This window comes from Syngnathus typhle, unplaced genomic scaffold, assembly GCF_033458585.1.
Source record: "Syngnathus typhle isolate RoL2023-S1 ecotype Sweden unplaced genomic scaffold, RoL_Styp_1.0 HiC_scaffold_34, whole genome shotgun sequence".
NCBI classification, from domain to species: domain Eukaryota; kingdom Metazoa; phylum Chordata; class Actinopteri; order Syngnathiformes; family Syngnathidae; genus Syngnathus; species Syngnathus typhle.
This window is the reverse complement of record NW_026871940.1, coordinates 85,117-97,195: the sequence shown is the minus strand read 5'-3', so window position 1 is coordinate 97,195 and position 12,079 is coordinate 85,117. Positions and strand designations below refer to the sequence as shown.

At 42.5% G+C, this 12,079-nt stretch overlaps 1 long non-coding RNA gene across 1 annotated transcript; it reads left to right on the top strand.

The window, feature by feature from the left end:
• The first annotated feature begins 7,732 nt into the window (after nt 1-7,732).
• LOC133147172 (uncharacterized) lies at nt 7,733-9,049 on the top strand. Its single transcript, XR_009711545.1, has 4 exons — nt 7,733-8,271; nt 8,378-8,550; nt 8,687-8,829; nt 8,907-9,049. It is a non-coding gene; the product is annotated as an uncharacterized LOC133147172 (long non-coding RNA).
• The last annotated feature ends 3,030 nt before the right edge of the window (nt 9,050-12,079 follow it).

Sequence of the window (12,079 nt, the reverse complement as noted above, 5' to 3'; positions counted from 1 at the left end):
CTCTGTGATGGACTTCAGTGCCTGGTGTCAGAGGTAAATTTTGCTCTTTTGGTTATGAATTCATTGTTTATTGCTGTTTTCCGAAACCAACAAGGAAGATATGGCTATTTTGATCCACACACCAGAGAAAGGGATGGTCTCCCTCTGCCCTCCGGTGCACCACATGGTACAGCTGTCATGATGCTTTTTACATGTTTGAACGATCTGATAGATAAGCTCATACAGGTGTTCACTCTGGCTGGTGCCGCTCCCACTACTCAATATGAATTGATGCCGGTAGGTTTTCAACCTCTTGACAATGCAAGTGACCGTGAAATGGCGACTGATGCAGAATCTTCTCTTACGACAACACACAATGATGACGCAATGTTAAGCCAGTCTGCTGCTATGATGACACATCCTATGGTGACGCGTGAGTCCAGGCCATGTGCGAGCAAACACGAGTCCATTGAAGGAGTACATGACAACAGTAAGGTGGTATGTGCACAACAAAAAACACGAGATGTGTTGAAAATTGCGAAATCCAAAAGGAAAACATTTGCAAGACGAATTCAAGCCCACAATATAATTGATAAAGCTATGGCAACAGTCACAAAACAAGAAACAAGGCGAATAAACGCAAACCTGAAAAAGAAGGAACGTTACAGCCAAACTCCAGAGATTAGACAACGTAAAAAGTCTTACATATTGACTCGCTACCAGCAAGATCCTAATTTCCGTGTAAAACAGAAGTCGTTTGCAGTCGACCGCTATTGCAAACATGACACAATTAAGATGAAACAGCGTTCTTACACCAAACAGAAATATAGTCATGATGTTGAGTATCGGACCAAAAAACGTTCCTATATCAATCAGAGATATGGTCATGACGAACAATTTCGGAACAAACAACGTTCCTATATCAATCAGAGATATGATCATGACGAACAATTTCGGAACAAACAACGTTCCTATATCAATCAGAGATATGATCATGACGAACAATTTCGGAACAAACAACGTTCCTATATCAATCAGAGATATGGTCATGACGACCAATTTCGGAACAAACAACGTTCCTATATCAATCAGAGATATGGTCATGACGACCAATTTCGGAACAAACAACGTTCCTATATCAAGCAGAGATATAGTCATGATGATCAATTTCGGAACAAACAACGTTCCTATATCAAGCACAGATATGTTCATGATGATGAATTTAGGCGTAAACAACGTTCTTATATCAAAGACCGTTACGCACTTGATCCTGCATTCAGATCCAAGCAGAAGGAGAACTCAAGTTTGCTTTGGAAAGCCAAACATGATTCATCAATGAAGGCAAATGCTCATCGCACTGCAATGAAAGTACTACAAAAATACAGAGTCATTAACAGATTATGTAAAGAGAGAAACAATTGCGCAATCATGAAAGCTGTTGCGCTATTCAAAGTTCAGGTAAAAAATGGACCGACTTTTGTTTGCACAGTTTGCCACAGAGCATTATTTCCCAATCAAGTACGCCAGCTGACCAAATATAAGAAAAACAAGGACGTTGTTGCAAGTTGTCTCACACGAAGGTTTGTTCATATTTGTAATCGTGAATGTAACACATGCTGCAAAGTACCGGATGAGAGAAAAATGGAGTGGATATGTCACACCTGCCATGCACATCTCAAAGATGGTAAAATGCCAGCACTTGCTGTAACTAACCATCTCCAACTTGCAGACATTCCCACTGAACTGTGTGATCTGAATATTCTGGAAAGACATCTTGTTTCAAAATGCATTTCATTTGCCAAAATTGTGCCTCTGCCAAAGGGTCAACAACGAGCCATCCGTGGGAATGTTGTGTGTGTACCATCAGAAGTGGAAGAAACGGTCAATGTCTTGCCCAGACTAAGAAGTAGGTCTCAGGTGTTGAGAGTGAAACTGAAAAGACGACTTTGTTACAAAGGACATCAGATATTCCAAACTGTCACTTGGTCCAAGTTAATGAGTGCCCTGATAAAACTGAAACAAATTCATCCGCAGTACAGAAACATAACCATTCGCGACGATGCTGACCTTTGTGACCCGACGCTCACTGATGATGAGAGCAGCTCTGATGAAGACGAAATGAACGAAAGTGACTACAATGAGGAAGACCTCGAGGCAATCCACGCATTTGAGAGGGATGCTCTCTGTGAATTGAACAGTGACTCACAGAACGATGCACGTGGTAATGTGCAGCAACAACAGTGTGCTGAAAATGTGGACGAAGGTGATGCACCAAACGGTGGGGTTATCCTGGAGTCATGTCTCCAACCAAATGATGTGTCAGAGGAAATTATGAGTTTTACTCAAGGCATTTACTGTGTGGCTCCTGCAGAAAGAAATAACCCTGTAAGCTTTTTCAGGACTCCCAAACTTGAGGCCATGGCATTTCCAGTTCAGTTTCCAACCGGAAAAAACACCCTTGATGAAGAGAGACAAATAAAAGTCACACCAAGCAAATATTTCAAAACACGTCTGTGTTGTGTGGATGAACGTTTTGCTCGTGATACAAACTATTTGTTTTTTGCTCAGTTTGTGATTGAAATTTACCTGGCAACATCAAGCATGAGAATCCAGCTACGCAAAGGTAAACCTTTTACCAGGGATGGTCGGAGGATAAACAATGCTATGCTGCAGGACAAACGTGAAGTTGAAAAGCTGGTGCGCAGCAAAGATGCAGTCCGTTTCATGACGCCCCTGAGAGGCACGCCAGCCTATTGGGAAAGAACCACCAAAGATCTTTTTGCAATGATCCGACAGCTGGGTACACCCACATTCTTTTGCACATTTTCTGCTGCCGAAATGCGTTGGGAAGAGGTTATCACTGCCATTAAAGCGCAACAAGGTGAGGTGGTGAATTTTGCTGAACTTGACTGGGCCACGAAGTGTGAAATTCTGCGCAGCAATCCTGTGACGACAATGCGCATGTTTGACAAACGTGTGGAAGCTCTGTTCAGAGATTTGATCCTCTCTCCGGCACGACCGATTGGTGAAGTCGTCGACTACTTTTACCGATTGGAGTTTCAGCACAGAGGAAGTCCTCACATTCATTGCCTCATATGGGTTAAAGATGCCCCTGTATTTGAGGAAGCCTCAGAAGGAGCCATCTGCGATTTTGTGTCCCGCTACATCTCGGCTCAGCTGCCGGACCCAGAAAAGGAACCCGAGTTGTATAAAAAAGTCACAGAAGTTCAGATGCACAGCAAAGGTCACACCAAAACGTGCGTCAAACACCAAGGTGCAAACTGCCGATTTGGTTTTCCCAGACCACCGTGCGAAACCACAATGATCATCACACCTGTAGCCTGTGAAAATCAAGATCAACACAAGGAGAAGCAGGTGGTGGCAAATGACAAGCTTGTTCGTGTGCAGCGTTTGCTGAATGAACCCGAAACCTCATCCCTGACTTTGCCGCAGCTTTTGGCTAAATGCGAGCTCACTGACGCCGAGTACGTGGAATGTTTGTACATGACCGCCTCAAAGAGTTCTGTTGTGCTCAAGCGAGATCCAAAAGACTGCTGGGTGAACAACTACAACCGCCATTTGCTTCTTGCCTGGGATGCCAACTTGGACATCCAGTACATTCTGAATGCCTTTTCGTGCATCTCGTACATCTGCAGCTACATCAGCAAAGCTGAACACGGTCTGAGTCAATACCTGAAGTCTGTTATTGAAAACTCACGCAATGAAAATGTCAATGAGAGCGATGAAATGAAACAAATCATGCAAGCGTACTCAAAGAAAAGAGAAGTGAGTGCTCAGGAGTGTGCCGCACGCGCGTGCGGCTTGCATATGAAACAGTCCTCTCGCAGTGTGGTATTTGTACAAACGAGTGACAATCCGCTGAAAATGAGTTATCCTCTCTCGCTCCTTGAGGGCAAAACGCAGGAGTCTCATGAAGTGTGGATGACTGGCCTGCCAGACAAATATAAAAGCAGACCCCAAACGAAGGACTTTGAAGTGATGTGCTTGGCCGATTTTGCATCAACATGCAGAATTGTTTATGGAAAACAGGTAAAAGGCAAAAATGTTTTGCCTCTGCTGAACGACATGGGCTTTGTCCAGAAAAGAAAAGAAAAAGCTGCGGTCATCAAATACTGCAAATTCTCTGAACAAAAGAATCCAGAGGAATATTACTGCTCCTTGCTCAAGCTGTACCTGCCTCATCGTGCTAATTGCCAGTTAAAATCTGAACGCTGTCCCTCATATCAGTTGTTTCATGATCATGCCTGTGTACAGTTACCATATAACGACTCTGTGGAGCGTGTGTGCGAAATTGTCAACAGGAACAGAGAAAGGTATGAGAAGCACAGTAAAGACATTGACGATGCCATCCAAGAGGTGGAGGAGAGCGGGCTCGTCATAAACGAATGGTGCCACCTGGCTCCTGAGAGCGAGTTGCAAAGACTCGAATGCATTGAGGAAAACAACGCAAGAGATGAACCAAATGACAACGTGGAGGACAATGTCCCGGACTATAACGTAAGGTCAGAAACGTCTGAAATTTCCATTGCGACAGAAGCTGCTGCCATCGATCCCGCAGTGTTACGTGACATGTATCGGAACCTGAACCAAAAGCAAGCGTCTGTTTTCTACAAGGTCAGAGATTGGTGCATAAAACGTGTGTGTAGCTCAAAGCCCATCGAGCAGTTCTTCTACCACATCAACGGTGGCGCCGGGACCGGCAAATCGCATCTCATTAAGTGTATCCACACCGAGGCTACCAAAATACTGCAAAGACTACCACGACTGGCTGAGGAGGCCGACATTTCCAAACAGACGGTCGTTCTCGCAGCCTTCACTGGCACGGCGGCATTCAACATTTCTGGGACAACTTTGCATTGTCTGCTCAAACTGCCGAGAAGTCTCAAACCCCCGTACCACGGCCTGGGCAATAAACTGGACGAAGTCAGAGCCGAGCTGTCGATCGCCCAAATACTCATCATCGACGAGATTTCCATGGTGTCCAAAGACCTCTTTGCCTACGTGAATGCCAGGTTGATACAAATCAAAGGCATCAATTTACCTTTTGGTGGCATGTCTGTTCTTGCTGTTGGAGATTTCTTTCAGCTCCCTCCCGTGAGACAGTCCAAACCGCTATGCGTGTACGATCCCACTCGGCTGGACCACTGGCGTGACAACTTCAAAAAGATCACGCTCACCGCCATCATGAGGCAGAAAGACGATGTTGCCTTTGCCGAACTGCTGAACCGACTCCGGGTGAAAGAAAAGTCTGATGAACTTTCGGAACTGGACAGAGCTCTTCTTGCTACGAGGTACACTTCTCCAGAAATGTGTCCAAGTCATATTCTGCATGTTTTTGCCACCAATAAACAGGTAGATGGCCATAACTCTGCGATGCTGGATCTGCTTCATAAGGACATTGTACAAATTGATGCAGATGACTACAAGAAGGACAAACAAACCGGCAGAATGGCGAGGCAAACTTTCCCTGTGCAAGGCGCTAAGAGCGAGCTCCCGGACTCGATCAGAGTTGCCCTCGGTGCTCGTGTTATGCTCACGCGTAATTTTGATGTTCAAGCAGGTCTGTGCAACGGGACGTTTGGAAAAATTGTGGAATTGGTCAACTATCCGAATGAAGCCCGCGTAAAGAAAGTTGGGTTGGAACTTGATCATGTGAGTAACACAGCGCGTGCCGCTAACCGTGTGTACATTGACAGACAGGAGGAGAAGCTGAAAAAGCCTGGAGTGACGCGCCGACAGTTTCCCATCAAGCTTGCTTTTGCCTGCACGATCCACAAGGTACAAGGCATGACAACGTCAGAGGCTGCTGTTTCGCTGAAAGGCGTTTTCGAACACGGCATGGGGTACGTAGCTCTGAGTAGAGTGACCTCGCTCAGCGGTCTGCATATTCTGCATATGGACGAGAGAAGACTTCATGCAAATCCAGAAATCACTGCTGCTCTTGCTGAGATGGCAGAGGATTCTTTGGAGAGCGTCATGCCACTCCTTCACGTGATGCCGTCGGTAGATCGAGCAAATCACCTGGTTGTCGTCCATCATAACACCGAAGGGCTGTCTTGTCATGTGCAGGACATCAGGTGCCACCACGAGCTGCACTTTGCTGATGTTTTGTGCTTCACAGAGACACACCTTCAAGGATCTGTGGCTGATGGACGTGCCTGCTTGGAAGGCTTCACAATGTTTCACAGGAACCGAAGAGATTCTTACACAAACTGTCCTGACTTGGCAACAAAACTTGGTGGCGGCGTAGGTATTTGTGTCAAAAGTCACATTGCAGCCCAGGAAAAGAAATACATACAGGGTGTGACCGACATTGAATTTGTTGTGGTGAAACTTGAAGCTCCCCTCAATGTGTTGATTGCTGCCGTTTACAGGCCTCCAGGCAACAGTCTGCGCACTTTTCTGCCAAGCTTGGGAAATCTCTTGCGGTACCTTGAAGTAATGGACCATCATCAGATCTTGGTTTGTGGAGATTTTAATGAAGATATGCTATCTGCCTCATTCAAGCCCATTCTCGATTTGTTTCGCTCAACAGGTTACACGCAACTCATAACCACTGCTACCACTGACAAAAACACATTGCTTGACTTAATTTTTGTCTCTCGACCTCAGTGTGCTCTTCATTCAGGTGTCTTGCAAACGTACTACAGCTATCACAATCCTGTTTTCTGTGTTTTGGCCACTGAAAGGTAAGTCACAGCTAAATCATGTGGTTCAGCATTTGCAAAAAGGATGGAAATCAGAACGTGAACGTTGTCGTAAGTGTATATTATTAGTGGTGGGATGTGGTGGGTGATTTGTTGCCTTTAGGTGAGATGGGATCTGGGGCGAAAGTTGCTCAAAATGACAAATGAAAGAAACCTGCTGGAATAGTGGTTGGGGGTCGGTGAGGAATCACGTTGAGTTAAGGGAAGGCAGAGGCTTATTAAAATTTCAAAAAGCCTTCCCTTAACTCAACTTTTTAATTTTTAAAAAGCCTTCCCTTAACTCAACTTTTTATTTTTAAAAAGCCTTCCCTTAACTTAACGTTTTAATTTTTAAAAATGTTACTTTTATTTTTTTTAAATTTTAACTTTTAAAACTTTTACCTTTTTACATTTTTAAATTAACTTATGGTTGAGAGGAGACTTTTTAACTTTTTAAACCTTTATTTTACAATCAAATTTTAACCTTTTAAACCTTTATTTTACAATCAAATTTTAACCTTTTAAAACTTTATTTTACAATCAAATTTTAAAATTTTAAACCTTTATTTTACAATCAAATTTTAACCTTTTAAACCTTTATTTTACAATCAAATTTTAAAGATGAGTTAAGGGAAGGCCTTTTACATTTTAATTTTTTAATTGTTTTGAACTTTTATTTTGAATTTTTTTGAATGTCATAATCACCAGGCGAGAACAGAAAACAGATGAGGTAAGTTGCTCGTCATGAAACATGTTTTTTCCTTTCTTTCTAAAGAGAGTAAATGCTGCTATTTCACTCCTTTGTATTTTAACAGTTTTTATCTGGCGAAAGCAGTTCATCCCAGAATGGAGGCCAGAGGTAGGCATGACATATCACCTTATTGTAATGTAATTATAAAATTGTAACATGTTGTAATTTATAGTTAAGCTTGTGTAAGCCCTCTGTACAATCATACATTTTCAATCAACTTTGCTGGATTGTCCTTTTTTCTCCACAAAGACCTTGAGCATGCAAAAACATTCATCATGGACAAATGACTCCCAAGCAGACTCAAGGCACGCCACCCCTACAACATGGCAGCACAAGAGATGCTCAATTCCATCCCTGAAGACATCTCCAGAGATGCCTGGCTGGCAGCAGCTTGGAAGCAGGAGTGGGAGGCAGCTGGCCCCTCCCTCATGCACAGTTATGTCTGGGAACCAGGAGACGGCGCCATAGGAGGAGACGAACTACCTCGCCAGCAGTGGACCACACTGAACCGCTTAAGAACTGGTGTTGGGCGCTTCAACATGTCTAGTGGGGTCTGGCGGACAGTGCGGCATGCGAGTGCGGAGCCCTCGAGCAGACAGCCGACCACACCATCAACACCTACACCAACATATAGACCACCCTCAGAGGCCGGCCTCTTCGACCTGGGACCAGAGATGCTGGCGTGGCTCCACGACACCAAGTTGGAGCGCTGACGTTACACGAGAGAGAGAGAGAGAGAGAGAGAGAGAGAGAGAGAGAGAGAGAGAGAGAGAGAGAGAGAGAGAGAGAGACTCCCAAACCAGGGTGGCAAGAAGCAGGACTTCTCATTCCTCTGTAAGTAGCCAATTATTATTGACTATTGTTACAAAACACTCTCTTTAATTTTGAATGTCTTTTTCAACTCATGTCCTCAACCACCTCTATGTTTTTTCTTCTTCAGTTTTCTATGTTGCGTGTGGCTCCACATGCTCCATTTGTATAGACCATTTGTTTGGCCACCTTGGTACTCAGCCTTGATGAGACCTGGCCTGTCTCGCCAAAAAAATGACCGACATTTTAAGAAGATCCATGGGACCAGTGTTATTCTCCTTTTCTATTGACTCCAAGCAACAGGTAAGTAATTGTGATTCCAAATTGAATGTGTTCATATCATTCACTCAAGATGGACACAAGTTGTACATATGCTTGATTTATGACTGTATTGTAATGTGATTTTTCAAAATGAATTAATTATGATGTTATATTATAGCACAGGGAGAGCCAAGACTTTCCAAAAGACCTGTACAACGGAGGCCAGCATCATGAAACACAAACTCCCAAACCAGCACGGTAACATGAAACACAAACTCCCAAACCAGCATGGTAACACACAGGACTTCTTCTGATTCTTCTGTGAGTAACCATCAAGGAATATTTTCATGAAGCATTTTGCTCCTTTTCCTCAACACATCTTTCATGTTTTTTTTTAGTATGTTCTTGGGTCTTGCCTGTGGTTCTACACGCATCCAGAAATGCAGACAAAGAACAGCTTGGCCTTTAACAGTCGGAAGCCTCTGATTTTACTCTACTAAGCCTCAGATACAGTCTGTTTTCTGTTCTCATTCAGTCATTCATTCATTCATTTATTCATTTATTCATTTATTTATTTATTTATTTATTTATTTATTTATTTATTTATTTATTTATTTATTTATTTATTTATTTATTATATTTTTTGCCTCAAATTATGTTTGCATTATCTTTTGTATAACAGCGTCTTCAATCATGTTGCACTTAAACTCTTAAAAAATAACACTGAAATTAACATAACATCCATCCATCCATTCATTCTCTGAACCGCTTAGTCCCCACGCGGGCCGCAGGTGTGCTGGATCCTATCCCAGCCGTCATCGGGCAGTAGGTGGGGGACGCCCTGAACCGGTTGCCAGCCAATCGCAGGGCACACAGCGATTATTATCTATTGAATCAGTAAAATACTTGATATGTTTTTATTTGTTATGTCTTCAGCGTTTTTGAAAGTTATTTATATTATTTCTTGCATTACTTCTTTGACTCAATTAAAAAAACTGTATTTTGTCCCAAAAGGCACTATTTTTTTCCTTCTCTTGTGTGTGATTTATTATATTTTGTTTCCAATATTTAAACAGCTCAGTGACCTAGTGGTAGAGTGTCCGTCCTGAGACTGGAAGGTTGTGGGTTCAAACCCTGGCCGGGTCATACCAAAGACTATAAAAATGGGACCCATTGCCTCCCTGCTTGGCACTCAGCATTAAGGGTTGGAATTGGGGGGTTAGATCACCAACTGATTCCCGAGCGCGGCACCGCTGCTGCTCACTGCTCCCCTCTCCCCCAGGGGATGGATTAAAATCACACGGGGATGGGTTAAATGCAGAGGACAAATTTCACCACACCCAGATGTGTGTGTGACCATCATTGGGACTTTAACTTTAACTTTTTTAACATGAATTTGAACACTTTCGAGTCAAGCCCAATTTATTCATACTTTCCGAAAGTTATTTATATTATTTCATGTATTACTTCTTTGATTCAATAAAAAAAAAAAAAACTAATTCCTCCCAAAATCAGGAGTTTCCGGGTTAACGTAATAAATCGGTGAGCGATTGGCTAAGGCAGCGCCCAATTACGTGAGCGGTTGTCTAAGCCAGCGCCCAATTATGTGAGCGGTTGGCTAAGGCAGCGTTATGGTAGCCAATCAGAGCCGGTGCTCTGTAAACTATTGCGGTTCGGTGTTATTGTGGAAATTATTACTCGCCACTTTAAACTTTGTGAAAATTATTAAGTATTCCAATATCCTCACATTTCATTTACTAGACATTTGCGTGTACATACATTTTCTAAATTTTAGAAAAGTCGCGTACACGCAGATTTGCGCTGCTAGATAAGAGTCAACATTCAGCATCTTACAAAATACACAAATCAGACATCTATTCGTTTAAGAATACTAATTCATTATGTTCATATGCCCATGTATTTCACCACTTAGTAATTGCCAATTTATATTTGGTGAACGACAATTGGCTGCAGAGAATGACGTTCCTGACGGGTCGCAGCCAGACGGTGAGAGTGGGCCGTCATACATCCACACCTCTCAGTCTCGGTACCGGCTCCCCACAGGGCTGCGTACTGAGCCCACTGCTTTACACGCTCTACACACATGCATGCACCCCCGCCCACCGTAGCAACATCATTGTGAAATTTGCGGATGACACAACCGTGGTGGGACTCATCTCAAAGGGGGATGAGTCTGCCTACAAGGACGAAGTGGTCCGGCTATCGGAGTGGTGCGGAGAGAACAATCTGCTCCTAAACACTTTTTTTAAATTATTCTATTTATTCTATTTTTTTTTTTTTTTATCTCATGCGCGGATCGGTTGGCACTTTTTAAATTTCGTTGTACAGGTGACAATGACAAATAAAGATCTATTGTATTCTATTCTATTCTAGAACCGCGATCATGGTCGAAAATATGTTTTGACCATGACTGACAGCTCTCAATTGTATAATCACAATTCACATGATGTGTTTAGCAGTTATTATTTTTCTTTCTTCCGTGTGTAATTAATATCTTATTAATGTTGAATGGGGGCGGGGTTGTGCTACGTTCATAGAAATCTGAATTCACAAGGACTGTGATCGTAGTATATCATGAACAAAATCTTAAAGTGCTGAAACATGTTCACTCAATCGTTTAGTCACATTTCAGACGAATTTACAGGGATATGTGTGTCTGACACTCTTTTTATCGATTGCATATCCAAATATTGCATATCCAAATGTTGCATATCTGTTTAGCCTAGCTGCACTTAAATTTCCCACTACCCGCAAAGATATTGGGGCGCACACAAGTTCGCATCAGACTTTCCCAGACGTCGAAAGAGGTAAGTAGCTCGCTCAACCCAGTCCGAAATTTGATTTTCCCAAAACATTTATAAACACTTTGTAGTCTAGTGTTGTACTGTAGACCATTGTGTTACTCTGTAAATTAGTATTTACTACTTTAAACTGGGTGAAAATTAAGTAACATCCTCACTTTTCCGCGTGTACAGACAGGCCTTTTAAAATGTTTCTTAAAAGGCCTGTACACGCGAATTTGAGTAAGAGGTCTTCAGGTCCGTTTCTTAATGTTTAATAACAATTGCACCGATTTGGTTGAAGAAGAGCTGATATTCAAGAAAAAAAACGAAATAAACCTCGCGCACGACGGCAAGTGTAAAATTGTAAAAAGTGTATTAAATGAGTCCTATGACCTTAAAAATGTATATTATAATATATATTATACCTATGTCCTCAAAAAAATTGATCCATTAGTAAGCATCTCTCGAACAATATATTTCTTCAAATGGTTTAGTTTTTGAGACGACGATGACTAAATATCATTCAGTAGTGCGTACTCTTAAACCAAATGAGCAAATATTCCGAGTCATATTGTATAAACTTATTTGTACAATTATAAATTGGCAATATTGTTGTATACGTGATTTAACATTGTGATGCCGCCTTAACAAGGCTGCATAGACACCTTTTTTGATCTATACCGCATGTGGGAAAAAAGCCTGGGAACTAGTGAGCGGCCAGAAAAAAAAAACCGTGGCGCTGTCAATCATGCGAGTGTCGCGGCTAG